Below are 17824 nucleotides of genomic sequence, written 5' to 3'. Positions count from 1 at the left end.
TGGGACACATTTGTGGGCGGGGAAAGAACTGCTGTATTTCTAATGGTACTGTAATTCCATCCCACAGAATACAGTACTGTACCGTATATTTGGAGTGGTATGTTTTTTTCTGTCTCATTAATATATTTTGAGGCATGCCTTGTAAGAGGCTAAGTTTGTTGCAGCCGTTAGTGAGAGTGCTGTACCAATTTAACTGATAGTTGTGTCCCATCAAATTTAAATGTATAGGAGACGGATTGGGGTGGCAGTAAGTCTTAAACCTTTAATGGTTGAGCATTTTGCCATGTCTTTTTGATCTGTTTTGCCCTGTAGTCACTGCCAGGTTAGTATTTCGCATTGTGTTACGGGGCGGCAGGGTAGCCTAGTGGTTAGAGTGTTGGGCTAGTAACTGGAAGGTTGCAAGTTCAAATCCCCGAGCTGACAAGGTACAAATCTGGTGTTCTGCCCCTGAACAGGCAGTTAACCCACTGTTCCTAGGCTGTCATTGAAAAGAAGAATTTGTTCTTAACTGACTTGCCTAGTTAAATAAAGGTCTAAAAATTTAGTATTTCATTAGGATCCCTATTAGCAGCAGCTGATACTCTTCCTGGGATCCAAACAGGAACAAAACAACAAAAATAGTCTACATCAAAAATAAAACAACATTTTTTTTTCACCTTTATTTAAACAGGTCGGCCAGTTGAGAACAAGTTCTCATTTATAACTGCGACCCAGCCAAGATAAAGCAAAGCAGTGCGACAAAAAACAACAACACAGAGTTACACGTGGGATAAACAAAAGTACAGTCAATAACACAATAGAAAAATCTATAGGCCATAGTAGCGAAGTAATAGATGTGCAGATGATGATGTGCAAGTAGATGTACTGGTGTGCAAAAGAGCAAAAAAAAAGTTAATAAAAACAATATGGGGATGAGGTAGGTAGTTGGATGGGCTATTTACAGATGGGCTGTGTACAGCTGCAGTGATGGGTAAGCTGCTCAGATAGCTGATCCTTAAAGTAAAGTGAGGGAGATATAAGTCTCCAACTTCAGCGATTTTTGCAATTCGTTCTAGTCATTGGCAGCAGAGAACTGGAAGGAAAGCTTTGGGGATGACCTGCTGGAGAGCGGTTATGGTGACCTGTGAGCTGAGATAAGGTGACGCTTTACCTAGCAAAGACTTATAGATGACCTGGAGCCAGTGGGTCTGGCGACGAATATGTAGAGAGGGCCAGCTGATGAGAGCATACAGGTCGCAGTGGTGGGTGGTATATGGGGCTTTGGTGACAAAACGATTGCATCCAGTTTGCTGAGGCTATTTTGTAAATGACATTGCCGAAGTCGAGGATCAGTAGGATAGTCAGTTTTACGAGGGTATGTTTGGCATCGTGAGTGAAGGAGGCTTTGTTGAGAAACAGGAAGCCGATTGGAGATGCTTAATATGAGTCTGTAAGGAGAGTTTACAGTCTAGCCAGACACCTAGGTATTTGTAGTCCACATATTCTAAGTCAGAACCGTCCAGAGTAGTGATGCTAGTTGGGGAGGTGGGTGCGGGCAGCGATCGGTTGAAGAGCATGCATTTAGTTTTACTAGCGCTTAAGAGCAGTTGGAGGCCACGGAAGGAGTGTTGTATGGCATTGAAGCTTGTTTGGAGGTTTGTTGACCCAAGTGTCCAAAGAAGGGCCAGATGTATACAGAATGGTGTCGTCTGCGTAGAGGTGGATCAAAGAATCACCCGCAGAAAGAGCGACATTGTTGATGTATACAGAGAAAAGAGTTGGACCGAGAATTGAACCCTGTGGCACCCCATAGAGACTGCCAGAGGTAAGGTGATTGGCAGAGTCGAAAGCCTTGGCCAGGTCGATGAAGACGACTGCACAGTACTGTCTTTTATCGATGGCGGTTATGATATCGTTTAGTACCTTGAGCGTGTCTGAGGTGCACCCTTGACCAGCTCGGAAACTGGATTGCAGGTACGGTGGGATTCGAAATGGTCAGTGATCTGTTTGTTCACTGACCATTTTTGTTCACTGATCAGGCAGGGCAGGATGGATATACTGTAGGTCTATAACAGTTTGGGTCTAGAGTGTCACCCCCTTTGAAGAAGTGGATGACCGCGGCAGCTTTCCAATCTTTAGGAATCGTGGATGATACGAAAGAGAGGTTGAACAGACCGGTAATAGAGGTTGCAACAATGGCGGCGGATAATTTTAGAAAGAGAGGGTCCAGTCCTCCCGGGTGGCGCAGTGGTATAGGGCACTGCATCGCAGCGCTAGCTGTGCCACCAGAGACTCGGGGTTCGCGCCCAGGCTCTGTCGCAGCCGGCCGCAACCAGGAGGTCCGTGGGGCGACGCACAATTGGCCTAGCGTCGTCCGGGTTAAGGAGGGTTTGGCCAGTAGGGATATCCTTGTCTCATCGCGCACCAGCGACTCCTGTGGCGGACCGGGTGCAGTGCGCACTAACCAAGGTAGCCAGGTGCACGGTGTTTCCTCGGACACATTGGTGCGGCTGGCTTCCGGGTTGGATGTGCGCTGTGTTACGAAGCAGTGCGGCTTGGTTGGGTTGTGTTTCGGAGGATGCATGGCTTTCGACCTTTGTCTCTCCCGAGCCCGTACGGGAGTTGTAGCAATGAGACAAGATAGTAATTACTAACAATTGGATACCACGAAATTGCAGAGAAAAGGGGGTAAACATGTTTAAAGAAGTAAAAAAAGAGAGGGTCCAGATTGTCTAGCCCAGCTGATTTGTACGGGTCCAGGTTTTGCAGCTCTTTCAGAACATCTGCTATCTCACCTTTCCTAGTAAATCATCATTCTAATATTGTAATACCTCCCTCCATTCTACCATGGTGCCTCACTAGGGACTGAACCTCACCCATCTGCAAAATTTCTACAGAAATTTCCCCACAAAATACTTTTTCTTTACCCAAGAGCACAATGATATTTCCTATTGACCGACTGTGGTCCTTCAAATCCCCCAGCAATAAAGCTTGCAGGTCCAACTGCACCCTGATATTATGACATAATAACCATTCCCGAACCCAACTCCAAAAACAAGCCACCGATGGACAGTACCAATAGAGATGCTCTATTGATTCTGTTTCCGCGAGTCTGCACCGGTCTGACTGTTCCACATACTGAGCATACTTTTTGTAGCGAGAATTGTATATTATAGCTTAAATTGAAAAGAAAGCATTGATGCGTCAATTGTTGTTTTGCACATCAGTTCATAAACCCGATGCCATTTTTGTAGCAGAGATGTGATGAGTTGGTTATAATTTTGTATTGAGCATTCATCTCCATACACCTTGATTAATTGCATGTGTGTGGGGTGGAAATTCAACACCGGGGGACACCTAAAGTCAATCTTAAATGAATCACTATATTTTCAGCCGGCTGGAAAGGTTACAACAAACTCTGCACACTGTACAGGTCTATCAGAAAACTCAGCTTGGGCAGTCCCAACAATTGTCTTATATACGGCTATGCACTGACAAGTTATATTTGCATAATTCCTTCATTCCTACCGGTGGCTCGCACATGCGACTGACCAATACCTCTTGAGGCTCTCTCTCTCTCTCCAAGTTGAAACCTTGAAACTGAGATACCTCGGTTGTTCCCATAGCAATATTCTGGGCGTACTGCCAAGTTAAGGATCAGTGATAGTGAGGATTCCTCCATATACGATCAGTCAGTCACCTGCATGAACCCATCTAATTGGTCACAATAAGTAGTACTGATCTTGATTGATTTTTGATACACAAACATAACACCTCCCTTACATGTGACATAATTCTACCATCGTTGTTTACAATGTAATTCATAAACATGATACCTTCCTTTCGTGTTCTCTCCAAGAAGATTGCTTTATCCTCTATCAGTTCATTGGAGTTTTGCCATATTATTTGCTGTAATATATGTTTTGCCACTTCTGTAGGATAAAATTGGAATTGTAGCCAACTCTGTATAGCTTCATTTAAAAATAAGAATACTTTAAAACAGGGTTACATTGTCAATCCACTGGAAATTGATAGTTGTAATCTGTATAACAGCAAAGAGCCCTTTTTAAACATTGGATGTGCCTCTCTTAGTAGCCTACTGGAAAACCAGTTTGGATTTTGATAAAGTTTCAGTGTAATTCCATGATATTTAATAGTTTTTGCAGAAAAATGAATTCATTATATATATATACCCATTTAAATGTATCTGGTTTTCCATTCTAAATAAAAATTACATTTGCTCACAATTTGAAAAAATATTATTCTGGACTATGTAGCGCCATCAATAGATATTTAAACTGCGATATCACTATAGAATTAATCAGGGTAATTTTCATGTAACTTTTCCGGGATATGTACACCAAGCAAATAAACTGAACCATCCACCCATTTAATCGGGAGACCACATAGCAATTTAAAGTCTGTCTTTTAGAGACCCAATCCGTAATATAGTACATGTATTATACTTGAGATTTAATCCAGATAAACTGGAGAAACGATCCAGGTCCTCAATAAGACTGTTCAGGTGTGAAAATTGAACGCAAGAGAACTTGAATCATCGGTATACATTGATACCTTGGATCTAATTTTTATAGCAAACAATTCAATAGCCATAACAAACAAGTAATGTATGGTGATAGTGGGCAACCGTGTTTTTCTCAGGTAAATAACCATTATTTAGTATTTTACATAAGAAGTTTGCTATAAAGATAGTCCCTGCATTCTCATAGTTTTCAATGATTCTTAGTAATTGTCTCCTATCTCCAATATATCTTCCTTTTAAGAATCCTGTCTAATCGTGATTGATAATATCTGTTAAGACTTTAAGACCTTTTTAATTCGATGAGCAATAAATTTGCCCAATATTTTTGCATCGTAACATTGAATAGTGAGGGGCCTCAATTTTTTTTGCAAGACTGTCCCCCTGGCTCCTGCTTCAGTAGGATAGAAATCATCCCCTCTTTGGTGTCAGACAGTTTATCATGTACAGTTGAAGTCGGAAGATGACATACACTTAGGTTGGAGTCATTAAAGCTAGTTTTTCAACCACTCCACAAAATTCTTGTTAACAAACTATAGTTTTGGCAAGTTGGTTAGGACATCTACTTTCTGCATGACAAGTCATTTTTCCAAAAATTGTTTACAGACAGATTATTTCACTTATAATTCACTGTTTCACAATTCCAGTGGGTCAGAAGTTTACATACACTAAGTTGACTGTGCCTTTAAACAGCTTGGAACATTTCAGATAATGGTGTCATGGCTTTAGAAGCTTCTGATAGGCTAATTGACATAATTTGAGTCAATCGGAGGTGTACCTGTGAATGTATTTCAAGACCTACCTTCATATTAAGTGCCTCTTTGCTTGACATCATGGGGAAATCAAAAGCCAAGACCTAAAAAAAAAAATTGTAGACCTCCACAATTCTGGCTCATCCTTGGGAGCAATTTCCAAATGCCTGAAGGTACCACGGCCATGTGTACAAACAATAGTACACAAGTATAAACACCATGGGACCACACAGCTGTCATACCGCTCAGGAAGAAGACACGTTCTGTCTCCTAGATATGAACGTAGTTTGGTGCGAAAAGTGCAAATCAATCCCAGAACAACAGCAAAGGACCTTGTGAAGATGCTGGAGGAAACAGGTACAAAAGTATCTATATCCACAGTAAAATGAGTCCGATATCGATATAACCTGAAAGGCTGCTCAGCAAGGAAGAAGCCACTGCTCCAAAACCGCCATAAAAAAGCCAGACTACGTTTTGCAACTGCACATGGGGACAAAGATTGTACGTTTTGGAGAAATGTCCTCTGGTCTGATGAAACAAAAATAGAACTGTTTGGCCATAATGGCCATTGTTATGTTTGGAGGTTAAAGGGGGAGGCTTGCAAGCCAAAGAACACCATCCCAACCATGAAGCATGGGGGTGGCAGCATCATGTTGTGGCGTTGCTTTGCTGCAGTAGGGACGGGTGCACTTCACAAAATAGATGGCACCATGGGGACGGAAAATTACGTGGATATAATGAAGCAACATCCCAAGACATCAGTCAGGAAGTTAAAGCTTGGTCGCAAATGGGTCTTCCAAATGGACAATGACCCCAAGCATGCTTCCAAAGTTGTGGCAAAATGGCTTAAGGACAACAAAGTTAAGGTTTTGGAGTGGCCATCGCAAAGCCCTGACCTCAATCCTATAGAAAATTTGTGGGCAGAACTGAAAAAGCATGTGCAAGCAAGGAGGTCTACAAACCTGACTCAGTTACACCAGCTCTGTCAGGAGGAATGGAACAAAATTTCCCCAACTTATTGTGGGAAGCTTGTGGAAGGTTACCTGAAATGTTTGACCCAAATTAAACAATTTAAAGGCAATGCTACCAAATACTAATTGAGTGTATGTAAACTTCTGAACCACTAAGAATGTGATGAAATAAATAAAAGCTGAAATAAATGATTCTCCTCTACTATTATTCTGAGATTTCACATTCTTAAAATAAAGTGGTGATCCTAACTGACCTAAGACAGGGAATTTTTACTAGCATTAAGTGTCAGCAATTGCAAAAAAAACTGAGTTTAAATGTATTTGGCTAAGGTGTATGTAAACTTCTGACTTCAACTGTATGAATAATGAAAACTAGTAGTGGATCTTTCAATAATTCATCAAACTTTTGATACATACTCAAAAATATATCAAATGCAACATGTCATGTTTTGGGCCCATGTTTCGTGAGATGAAATAACATATCCCAATGTTCCGAATGCACAAAACGCTTGTTTCTCAAAAATGTTGTGCAGAAATTTGTTGACATCCCTGTTGGTGAGCATTTCTCCTTTCCCCATATAATCCATCCACCTGACGTGTGGCATATCAAGAAGCTGATTAAACAGAATGATCATAACACAGGTGCACTTTTTGCTGGGGGCAATAAAAGGCCACTCTAAAATGTGCAGTTTTGTCACACAACACAATGCCACAGATGTCTCAAATTTTGAGGGGTTGTGGTTGTGAAGAGTATGAGCAGGCACAAGCTACGGACAATGAACACAATTGCATTTTATTGATGGCAATTTGAATGCAAAGAGATACCTTGACGAGATCCTGAGGCCCATTCTTGTGCCATTCTTCCGCCGCCATAACCTCATGTTTCAGTATGATAATGCATGGCCCCACAATCTGAAAATGTCCAAGTTCTTCCATGGCCTGCATACTCATCAGACATGTCAACCATTGAGCATGTTTGGGATGCTGTGGATCGAAGTGTACGACAGCATGTTCCAGTTCCCACCAATATCCAGCAACTTTGCACAGCCATTGAAGAGGAGTGTGACTACATTCCACAGGCCACAATCAACAGCCTGATCAACTATGCGAAGGAGATGTGTGGTGATGCATGAGGCAAATGGTGGTCACACCAGATACGGACTGGTTTTCTGATCCACGTCCCTACCTTTTTTTGAAGGTATCCGTGACCAACAGATGCATATCTGTATTGCCAGTCATGTGAAATCCATAAATTAGTTCATAATTAATTTCAATTGACTGATTTCGTTAAATTAACTGTAACTCAGTAAAATCTTTGAAATTGTTGCATGTTGCGTTTATATTTTTGTTCAGTATAATAGAACCCTCCTCCATCCTTATCTTCGGAATGTATACTTCTGAGAGTGTGAGACAATAAAGTAGCGTAGTTCTAACTGTAAATTCACAAGGAACTGCATCATAAGTCATTGAATGCTGCAAAGCCCGTTTTGCAATGTGAAGAATTTGGCTCATAGAAAAGGAAACTCAGAAGATAACGGGAGGAAGTTATCTACACGGAAGTGCTACAGAACCCAGACTTTTGCAATACAGTTGGAAGATCCCATATCAGTCAGAAATTCTGAAATTCCAGGGAGTAGAGGGAAGTGTAAGGGAAGTGTCCAGGGAGTAGGGTCTTAGGGTCTCTACTTTCTGGATGGGCCTTTGTTTCTGTCTGTTGCCCCACTCCTCCTACAGATGGAGACAAAAGACATCAAAACCAAAAGAGAATTGAACTTTTCTTGTGTCCAATCAGGTTGTTTTTAGGTTTGTTTTCAACGACCTGTGGTTAAATCAGTTTGGTGAAACTTTCCGATTGTTGCAGATAGAAAGATATGAAATGATACAAGACAGTGAGTCATATTTGTCCAACAAAATCTATTTATATCTGTAGATTGTGTAAAGTTGCACTCTAATGAATAGATGTTGTGCACAAATTTGTTTACATCCCTGTTAGAGAGCATTTCTCCTTTGACAAGATAATCCATCCACCTGACAGATGTGGCATTTCAAGAAGCTGATTAAATAGCATGCTCATTACATAGGTGCACCTTGTGTTGGGGACAATAAAAGGCCACTCTTGTGCAGTTTTGTCACACAACACAATGCCACAAGTTTTGAGGGGGTGGGCAATTGGCATGCTGACTGCAGGAACACCCAACAGAACTGTTGTCAGAGAATTGAATGTTAATTTCTCTACCATGTACACTGCTCAAAAAAATAAAGGGAACACTTAAACAACACAATGTAACTCCAAGTCAATCACACTTCTGTGAAATCAAACTGTCCACTTAGGAAGCAACACTGATTGAAAATAAATTTCACATGCTGTTGTGCAAATGGAATAGACAACAGGTGGAAATTATAGGCAATTAGCAAGACACCCCCAATAAAGGAGTGGTTCTGCAGATGGTGACCACAGACCACTTCTCAGTTCCTATGCTTCCTGGCTGATGTTTTGGTTACTTTTGAATGCTGGCGGTGCTTTCACTCTAGTGGTAGCATGAGACAGAGTCTACAACCCACACAAGTGGCTCAGGTAGTGCAGCTCATCCAGGATGGCGCATCAATGCGAGCTGTGGCAAGACGGTTTGCTGTGTCTGTCAGCTTGGTGTCCAGAGCATGGAGGCGCTACCAGGAGACAGGCCAGTACATCAGGAGATGTGGAGGAGGCCGTAGGAGGGCAACAACCCAGCAGCAGGACCGCTACCTCCGCCTTTGTGCAAGGAGGAGCAGGAGGAGCACTGCCAGAGCCCTGCAAAATGACCTCCAGCAGGCCACAAATGTGCATGTGTCTGCTCAAACGGTCAGAAACAGACTCCATGAGGGTGGTATGAGGGCTCGACGTCCACAGGTGGGGGTTGTGCTTACAGCCCAACACCGTGCAGGACGTTTGGCATTTGCCAGAGAACACCAAGATTGGCAAATTTGCCACTGGCGCCCTGTGCTCTTCACAGATGAAAGCAGGTTCACACTGAGCACATGTGACAGATGTGACAGAGTCTCCATGGAGACGCCATGGAGAATCTTCTGCTGCCTGCAACATCCTCCAGCATGACCGGTTTGGAGGTGGGTCAGTCATGGTGTGGGGTGGCATTTCTTTGGGGGGCCGCACAGCCCTCCATGTGCTCGCCAGAGGTAGCCTGACTGCCATTAGGTACAGAGATGAGATCCTCAGACCCCTTGTGAGACCATATGCTGGTGCGGTTGGCCCTGGGTTCCTCCTAATGCAAGACAATGCTAGACCTCATGTGGCTGGAGTGTGTCAGCAGTTCCTGCAAGAGGAAGGCATTGATACTATGGACTGGCCCACCCGTTCCCTAGACCTGAATCCAATTGAGCACATCTGGGACATCATGTCTCGCTCCATCCACCAAACTGTGGTTGCACCACAGACTGTCCAGGAGTTGGCGGATGCTTTAGTCCAGGTCTGGGAGGAGATCCCTCAGGAGACCATCCCCCACCTCATCAGGAGCATGCCCAGGCGTTGTAGAGAGGTCATACAGGCACGTGGAGGCCACACACACACTACTGAGCCTAATTTTGACTTGTTTTAAGGACATTACATCAAAGTTGGATCAGCCTGTAGTGTGGTTTTCCACTCCAAATCCAGACCGCTATGGGTTGATAAATTTGATTTCCAATTATCATTTTTGTGTGATTTTAATGTCAGCACATTCAACTATGTAAAGAAAAATGTATTTCATAAGAATCTTTCATTCATTCAGATCTAGGATGTGTTATTTTAGTGTTCCTTTATTTGTTTGAGCAGTGTACATCAAACTGGCCTCACAACCGCAGACCACGTGTAACCACGCCAGCCCCAGGACATCCACATCCAGCTTCTTCACCTGGGGAAACATCTGAGGAGGGGGAAAGGGGGTGCTGAGGGGTATTTATGTCCTTCATAAAGCCCTTTGTGGAGAAAAACCATATCGGATTGGTTGTGCCTGGCTGCTCAGTGGGAGGGCCTATGCCCTCCCAGCCCCACCCATGGCTGCACCTCTGCCCAGTCATATGAAATCTATAGATTAAGGTCTAATGCATTTATTTCAATGGACTGATTTCCTTCTATTAACTGTAACTCTGTAAAAATGTTGCATTTATATTTTTGTTCAGTATATTTCAATTGGAATGCCATCAAGGCCAGGGGTCCCCGTCTGAAATAGTCCGTTGCCAACTGTAGCTGTGTTGCAGCGAGTTTAACCTGATTTTTAAGGAAAATAATATCACAACACTCTTCCTCAAGTTTTATATGAATTAAACCAGATATTTCCTGGAGAAGTTCCTCAAACTCCTTTTGGTTTGCGTCTAAACTATTCAGTACTTCTGTAGAACATGCGTCCACACCATTGATGTGCAATGTTAGTTCTACTTCTGCTGTAAGTCTTTTCTATGAATAAATTCAGCATATTGACATGTCCCGCCGTGCACCATCTGTGACTTATAGGAAGATTTGAACCCACATATCCCCTTTCCTGCAGTCTTAACATTATTAATATTCTTCAGAATATCATAATTAATGAACATAGTTTTTTTTTTTACTTGTAGAAATTCCCATGTTTCTATGTCAAAGAGTTTTGTTATATTTCAGTCTTCTGTGATGTACAGTACCAGTCAAAAGCTTGGACACACCCACTCATTCAAGGGTTTCTTTATTTTTTTAAACTATTTTCTACATTGTAGAATAATAGTGAAGACATCAAAACTATTAAATAACACACATGGAAACAAATAGTAACCAAAAAGGTGTTAAACAAATCAAAATATGTTTTATATTTGAGATTCTTCAAAGTAGCCACCCTTTGACTTGATGACAGCTTTGCACACGCTTGGCATTCTCTCAACCAGCTTCATGAGAAAGTCACCTGGAATGTGTTTCAATTAACAGGTGTGCCTTGTTAAAAAAGTTATAAAGTCATATCTCAGACTGGCCAATAAAAATAAATGATTAAGATGGGCAAAAGAACACAGACACTGGACAGAGGAACTCTGCCTAGAAGGCCAGCACCGCCTCCTCACTGTTGGTGGGTACTATTTAATGAAGCTGCCAGTTGAGGACTTGAGAGGCATCTGTTTCTCAAACTATACACTCTAATGTACTTGTCCTCTTGCTCAGTTGTGCACCGGGGCCTCCCACTCCTCTTTCTATTCTGGTTAGTGCCAGTTTGAGCTGTTCTGTAGAGGGAGTACGTCAACAGCGAAGAGTAGCAACCCTTTGCCTTGATGACAGCTTTGCGCACTCTTGGCATTCTTTCAACCAGCTTCATGAGGTAGTCACCTGGAATGCATTTCAATTAACAGGCGTGCCTTGTTAAAAATGTATTTGTGTAATTTCTTTCCTTCTTAATGCTTTTGAGCCAATCAGCTGCGTTGTGACAAGGTAGGGGTGGTATACAGAAGATAGCCCTATTTGGTAAAAGACCAAGTCCATATTATGGCAAGAATAGCTCAAATAAGCAAAGAGAAATGACAGTCCATTACTTTAAGACGTGAAGGTCAGTCAAGTGCAACGTTTCTTCAAGTGCAGTCGCAAAAACCATCAAGCACTATGAAGAAACAGGAAAGGAAGACCGAGTTACCTCTGCTGCAGGTGATAAGTTCATTAGAATTAACTGCACCTCAGATTGCAGCCCAAATAAATTCTTCACAGAGTTCAAGTAACAGACACATCTCAACATTGGCTGTTCAGAGAAGTCTGTATGAATCAGGCCTTCATGGTCGAATTACTGAAAGAAACCACTAGTAAAGGACACCAATAAGAAAAAGAGACTTGCTTGGGCCAAGAAACACAGGCAATGGGCATTAGACTGTGGAAATCTGCCCTATGGCTGATGAGTCCAATATTATTTTGTTCTAACCGCTGTGTCTTTGTGAGACACAGTATAGGTGAACGGATGATCTCTGCATGTGTAGTTCCCACCATGAAGCATGGAGAAGGTCTGATGTTTGGTGGTGGTTTGCTGGTGACACTCTCAGTGATTTATTTAGAATTCAAGGCACTCTTTAACCAGCATTGCTACCATAGCATTCTGCAGCAATACGCCATCCCATCTGGTTTGCGCTTAGTGGGACTATCATTTTCAACAGGACAATGACCCAAAACACACCTCCAGGCTGTGTAAGGGGCTATTTGACCAAGAAGGAGAGTGATGGAGTGCTGCATCAGATGACCTGGCCTCCACAATCACCCGACATCAACCCAATTGAGATGGTTTGGGATGAGTTGGACTGCAGAGTGAAGGAAAAGCAGCCAACAACTGCTCAGCATATGTGTGAACTCCTTCAAGTCTGTTGGAAAAGCATTCCTCATGAAGGTGGTTGAGAGAATGCCAAGGCAAAGGGTGGCTACTTTGAAGAATCTCATAATATATTTTATATATTTTTTTATATTTTATATATTTTTATTTGTTTAACACTTTTTGGTTACTACATGATTCCATATGTGTTATTTCATAGTTTATGTCTTCACTATTATTCTACAATGTAGAAAATGGTCAAAATAAAGAAAAACCCTGGAATAAGTACCAAACTTTTGACTGGTACTGGATATAAAGTGTAATATTGGGATGCAAACTCGAAATGTAATACATTTCAAGCCCATAACCATGTGTGTGTGAGGTGTATACTTTTGTTTCAAAGTAGATTGGTTTAAGACCAAGAAACACTGTGTGACCCTGATTTAGCCCACTGCAGTAAAAGGTTAACCCCAACATTTCACCATCATTGTAAAGCCCTAGTTATTTGGTTGCTTAGACAAAGACAAGATTATTATTTATTTCATGTGATTAGTTTTAAGGTAAACATTTATTTATGTTTGTCCCTCATTTTAAATCAACCCTGTTATGTGAACTGAACTCTATTACAAGTGAAACTATTTATTTATAAATATTTTTTTCAAAATAAATATTTAACATCTAAAACGTAAACTCAAAGTGTGAAAGCAGGTGAACGAACTGGTTCTACTCCTTTTGGCAATTTTCTCGTGTTTTGTGGTAGACAACTGAGCGGATTGAGCATAACACTTCAACCCTGTTACCCAAAGTCAGTTGTTGACAATGTGAGGACGTTGGTAAAATGAAAAAATGCAGAGTCAGGCGCAGGACACAGTTCTGAGTAATCATCCAAATTTTTAATTTTATTTTACCTTTATTTAACCTTTATTTAACCAGGCAAGTCAGTTAAGAACACATTCTTATTTTCAATGACGGCCTCGGAACAGTGGGTTAACTGCCTGTTCAGGGGCAGAACGACAGATCTGTACCTTGTCAGCTCAGGGGTTTGAACTCACAACCTTCCGGTTACTAGTCCAACGCTCTAACCACTAGGCTACCCTGCCGCCCCAAATAAGTAAGATTCCAACAAGGAACAAATACAAATAATCCCAAGCACGAACAATGAGAACCCACATGACAAACAATAACGCACAAAACAGAGAGGGAAATCAGAGGGTTAAATAAGGAACATAATTAATGGAATAGAAACCAGGTGTGTATGATCAAGACAAATAAAACATAGATCGGTGGTGTCTAGAAAGCCGGTGCCGTCTACCGCCGAACACCGCCCGAAGAAGGAGAGGGACCAACTTCGGCCTTGACCCGCAGCTCCAGCAGCGCGCCGACCTTGTTCAATCTCCTCAGGACTTTAAATGGCCCCAAAAACCGTGGACCCAGCTTCCGGCAGGGCAGGTTTCGGGTCGAGAGAAACTGCAGCGAAACTGCTGTGGCGGTTGGCACTCGCCTTCTGCCGCCTGATGGCCCATTGTAAATGCACATGAGCAGCGTCCCATGTCGCCTCCGAGTGCCAAAACCATTCATCCACCGCAGGAGCCTCGATCTGGCTCTGATGCCAAGGTGCCAGGACCGGCTGATAACCTAGCACACACTGGAAAGGGTTAGTGGAAGAGTGGGAAGGGAGTTTTGGGCCAGGGGATAAAAACCGACCACTCCCCCGGCCAATCCTGGCAATAGGACCGCAGAAACCTACCCACATCCTGGTTTACGCTCTCCGCCTGCCCGTTACTCTCGGGGACGAAAACCTGAGGTGGGGCTAACCGAGACCCCCAGGCATTCCATAAACGCCCTCCAGACTTTAGACTTGAATTGGGGACCCCGATCAGAAACTATATCCTCAGGCACCCCGTAGTGCCAGAATACGTGGGTGAACAGGGCCGCCTCAGTCTGTAGAGCCGTAGGGAGACCGGGCAAAGGAAGGAGAAGGCAGGACTTACAAAACCAATCCACAACGACTAGGATCGTGGTTTTACCCCGTGATGGGGGATGATCCATCACGAAATCCACTGATCGGCGTGACCACGGTCGTTGTGGAATGGGAAGAGGCTGTAATTTCCCTCTGGGCAGGTGTCTAGGTGCCTTGCACTGTGCGCACACCGAACAGGAGGAAACATAAACCCTCACGTTCTTAACTAAAGTAGGCCACCAGTACTTCCCAGCAAGACAGCGCACTGTCCGACCGATGCCAGGATGCCTCGAATAGGGTGATGTGTGGGACCAACAGATCAAACGATTGCGGACATCAAACGGAACGTACAGACGCCCAGCTGGGGGAGTGGGCTCTGCACGTGACGCCCGCTCGATGTCCGCGTCCACCTCCCATACCACCGGTGGCACCACATTCTGGGAACCTGGTCTGTAGGATAGAGTGAAAACAAAGCGACTGAAAAACATGGCCGACCTCGTCTGGCGAGGGTTCAGTCTCCTAGCTGCCCGAATGTACTCCAGATTGCGGTGGTCATTCCAAATGAGGAAAGGGTGTTTTAGCCCCCTCAATCCAATGTCTCCACGCTTTCAGTGCCCTGACAACAGCCAATAGATGCCGGTCCCCCACATCATAGTTCGCTCCGCCGGGCTGAGCTTCTTCGAAAACAAAGCGTTGAGAAAGCACAGCTCCTATCCCAGCCTCGGACGCATCCACCTCTACTATTAACGCTAAGGAGGGATCAGGATGAGCCAACACAGGAGCCGAGGTAAACAGAGCCTTCAAGTGACCAAAAGCCCTGTCCGCCTCCGCTGATCACTGCAGTCGCACTGGTCCCCACTTCAGCAAAGAGGTAATGGGAGCCGCTACTTGACCAAAACCCCGGATAAATCTCCAGTAGTAGTTGGTAAACCCTAAGAACCACTGCATCTCCTTTACCGTAGTTGGAATCGGCCAATTACGCATGGCTGAAATGCGGTCATTCTCCATCTCCACCCCTGACGCTGAAAAGTGGTACCCTAGGAAGGAGATGGACTGTTGGAAAAACAGACAATTCTCAGCCTTGATGTACAGGTCATGCTCCAACAGTCAACCAAGCACCCTGCGGACCAGAGACACATGCTCGGCGCGTGTAGCGGAGTATATTAGAATGTCATCTATATACACCACTACACCCTGCCCGTGCAGGTCCCTGAAAGACTTGTCAACAAAAGATTGGAAAACTGATGGAGCATTCATTAACCTGTACTGCATGACTAGATATTCATAGTGCCCAGATGTAGTGCTAAAAGCCATCTTCCACTCATCCCCTCCCTTGATACGCACCAGGTTGTAAGCGCTCCTGAGGTCCAATTTTGTGAAGAAGCGCGCCCCGTACAATAACTCTGTCATACTGGCTATGAGAGGTAGTGGGTAACTGTATTTTATTGTGATCTGATTCAAACCTCGATAGTCAATACACGGGCGCAAACCTCCACCCGTCTTCACAAAAAAGATACTTGAGGAGACAGGTGAAATGGAAGGCCGAATGCATCCCTGTCCCAGAGATTCGGTGACATATGTTTCCATAGCCACCGTCTCCTCCTGTGACAGAGGATACACGTGACTCCTGGGAAGTGCAGCATCTACCAGAAGATTTATGCACAATCCCCCCGTCGATGGGGTGGTAATAAAGTCGCCTTCTTTTTACAGAAGGCGAGAGCCAAATCTGCATATGCATGGGGGAATGTGCATGGTGGATACCTGGTTTGGACTCTCCACCGTAGTGGCACCTAAGGAAACACCTACACACCTCCCTGAGCACTGATGAGACCATCCCTTGAGAGCCCTCTGTTGCCACGAAATAATACGATCATGAGAGGCCAACCAGGGAAGGTCCAACACAACAAGAAACGCAGGAGTCGATCAGAAAGAGACTAATTCTCTCCTCATGATTCTCCTGCGTTATCATACGGAGTGGAGCTGTGACCTCCCTGATTAGCCCTGACCCCAACGGACGACTATCTAAGGCATGTACAGGGAAGGGGACATCAACAGGAACACTAGGAATCCCTAAACTAAGTGCAAAGGTACGATCAATAAAGTTCCCAGCTGTGCCTGAATCTACTAGCGCCCTATACTGGGAAAACTCAGGAAAGGCTACATACAACCACATGTGGGCAACAGGGAGCTCTGGGTGAGGCGTGTGCCTACTCACCTGAGATGATCCACCAGTGCTCCGCCTGCCACCTCGATTACCTGGGAAACCTCCCCAGCACTGACCAGCAGTGTGTCCTCTGCGGCCACAGTTGGTGCAGGGAACGGTCCCCCCTCCGGTCTCCCTCATAGCAGCATCTGCCAGCTCCGTAGGGGTAGGATCAGAGGTGCCGGGGGATGGAACTGACGGACCCCGATTTGGACGTCCGCGGGATGCCAACAGGTTGTCCAGCCGGATGGATAGGTCCACCAGCTGGTCCAGATTAAGGGTGGTGTCCCTGCAGGCTAACTCCCTACGAACGTCCTCACGTAAACTACACCTGTAGCGGTCGATCAGGGCCCGCTCGTTCAATCCTGCGCCAGCGGCCACAGTTCTAAAATCCAGAGCGAACTCATGAGCGCTCCTCATCCCTTGTCTAAAATGGAACAAACGTTCCCCCGCCGCTCTCCCCTCAGGTGGATGATCGAAACGTAGTTGTCCAACGTCGGGCCTTCTTCTCCCCAGATGGCGTTGGCCCAGACCAGTGCTTTTCCAGTCAGACAAGAGATGAGGGCGTTCACTCTCTCGCGTCCTGAGGGAGCTGGCTGAACAGCTGCCAGGTAGAGCTCCAGCTGGAGTAGGAACCCCTGGCACCCGGTCCATCATATGCTCCCGGGATCGAGAGTCGAATTTCACTGGATTCTGATGAAGGAACTATGGATCTCTGGATTGGTTGATGTGAGAGCTGGGAAGGTGCTGATGGGTGAACCGGAAAACCCCCTCTCTCCCATGATACATGGTTTGCAGCACGCGATCCATGGCTGTACCGAGACTATGTAACATGGTCGCGTGCTGCTGAACACACTCCTCCATTGGGAGAGGAAGGCTGGCTGTACCTGCTGACTCCATTTGTTGGTGCATTATTCTGTGAGAAAAAATGCAGAGTCAGGCACAGGACACAGTTCTGAGTAATCATCCAAAATGTACTCCAAAATAAGTAAGATACCAACAAGGAACAAATACAAATAATCCCAAGCACGAACAACGAGAACCCACATGAAAAAACAATAACGCACAAAACAGAGAGGGAAATCAGAGGGTTAAAATAAGGAACATAATTAATGGAATAGAAACCAGGTGTGTATGATCAAGA

Source organism: Oncorhynchus kisutch, linkage group LG17 (genome assembly GCF_002021735.2).
Source record: "Oncorhynchus kisutch isolate 150728-3 linkage group LG17, Okis_V2, whole genome shotgun sequence".
Lineage (NCBI taxonomy): Eukaryota > Metazoa > Chordata > Actinopteri > Salmoniformes > Salmonidae > Oncorhynchus > Oncorhynchus kisutch.
This window is presented reverse-complemented; position numbering follows the sequence as displayed.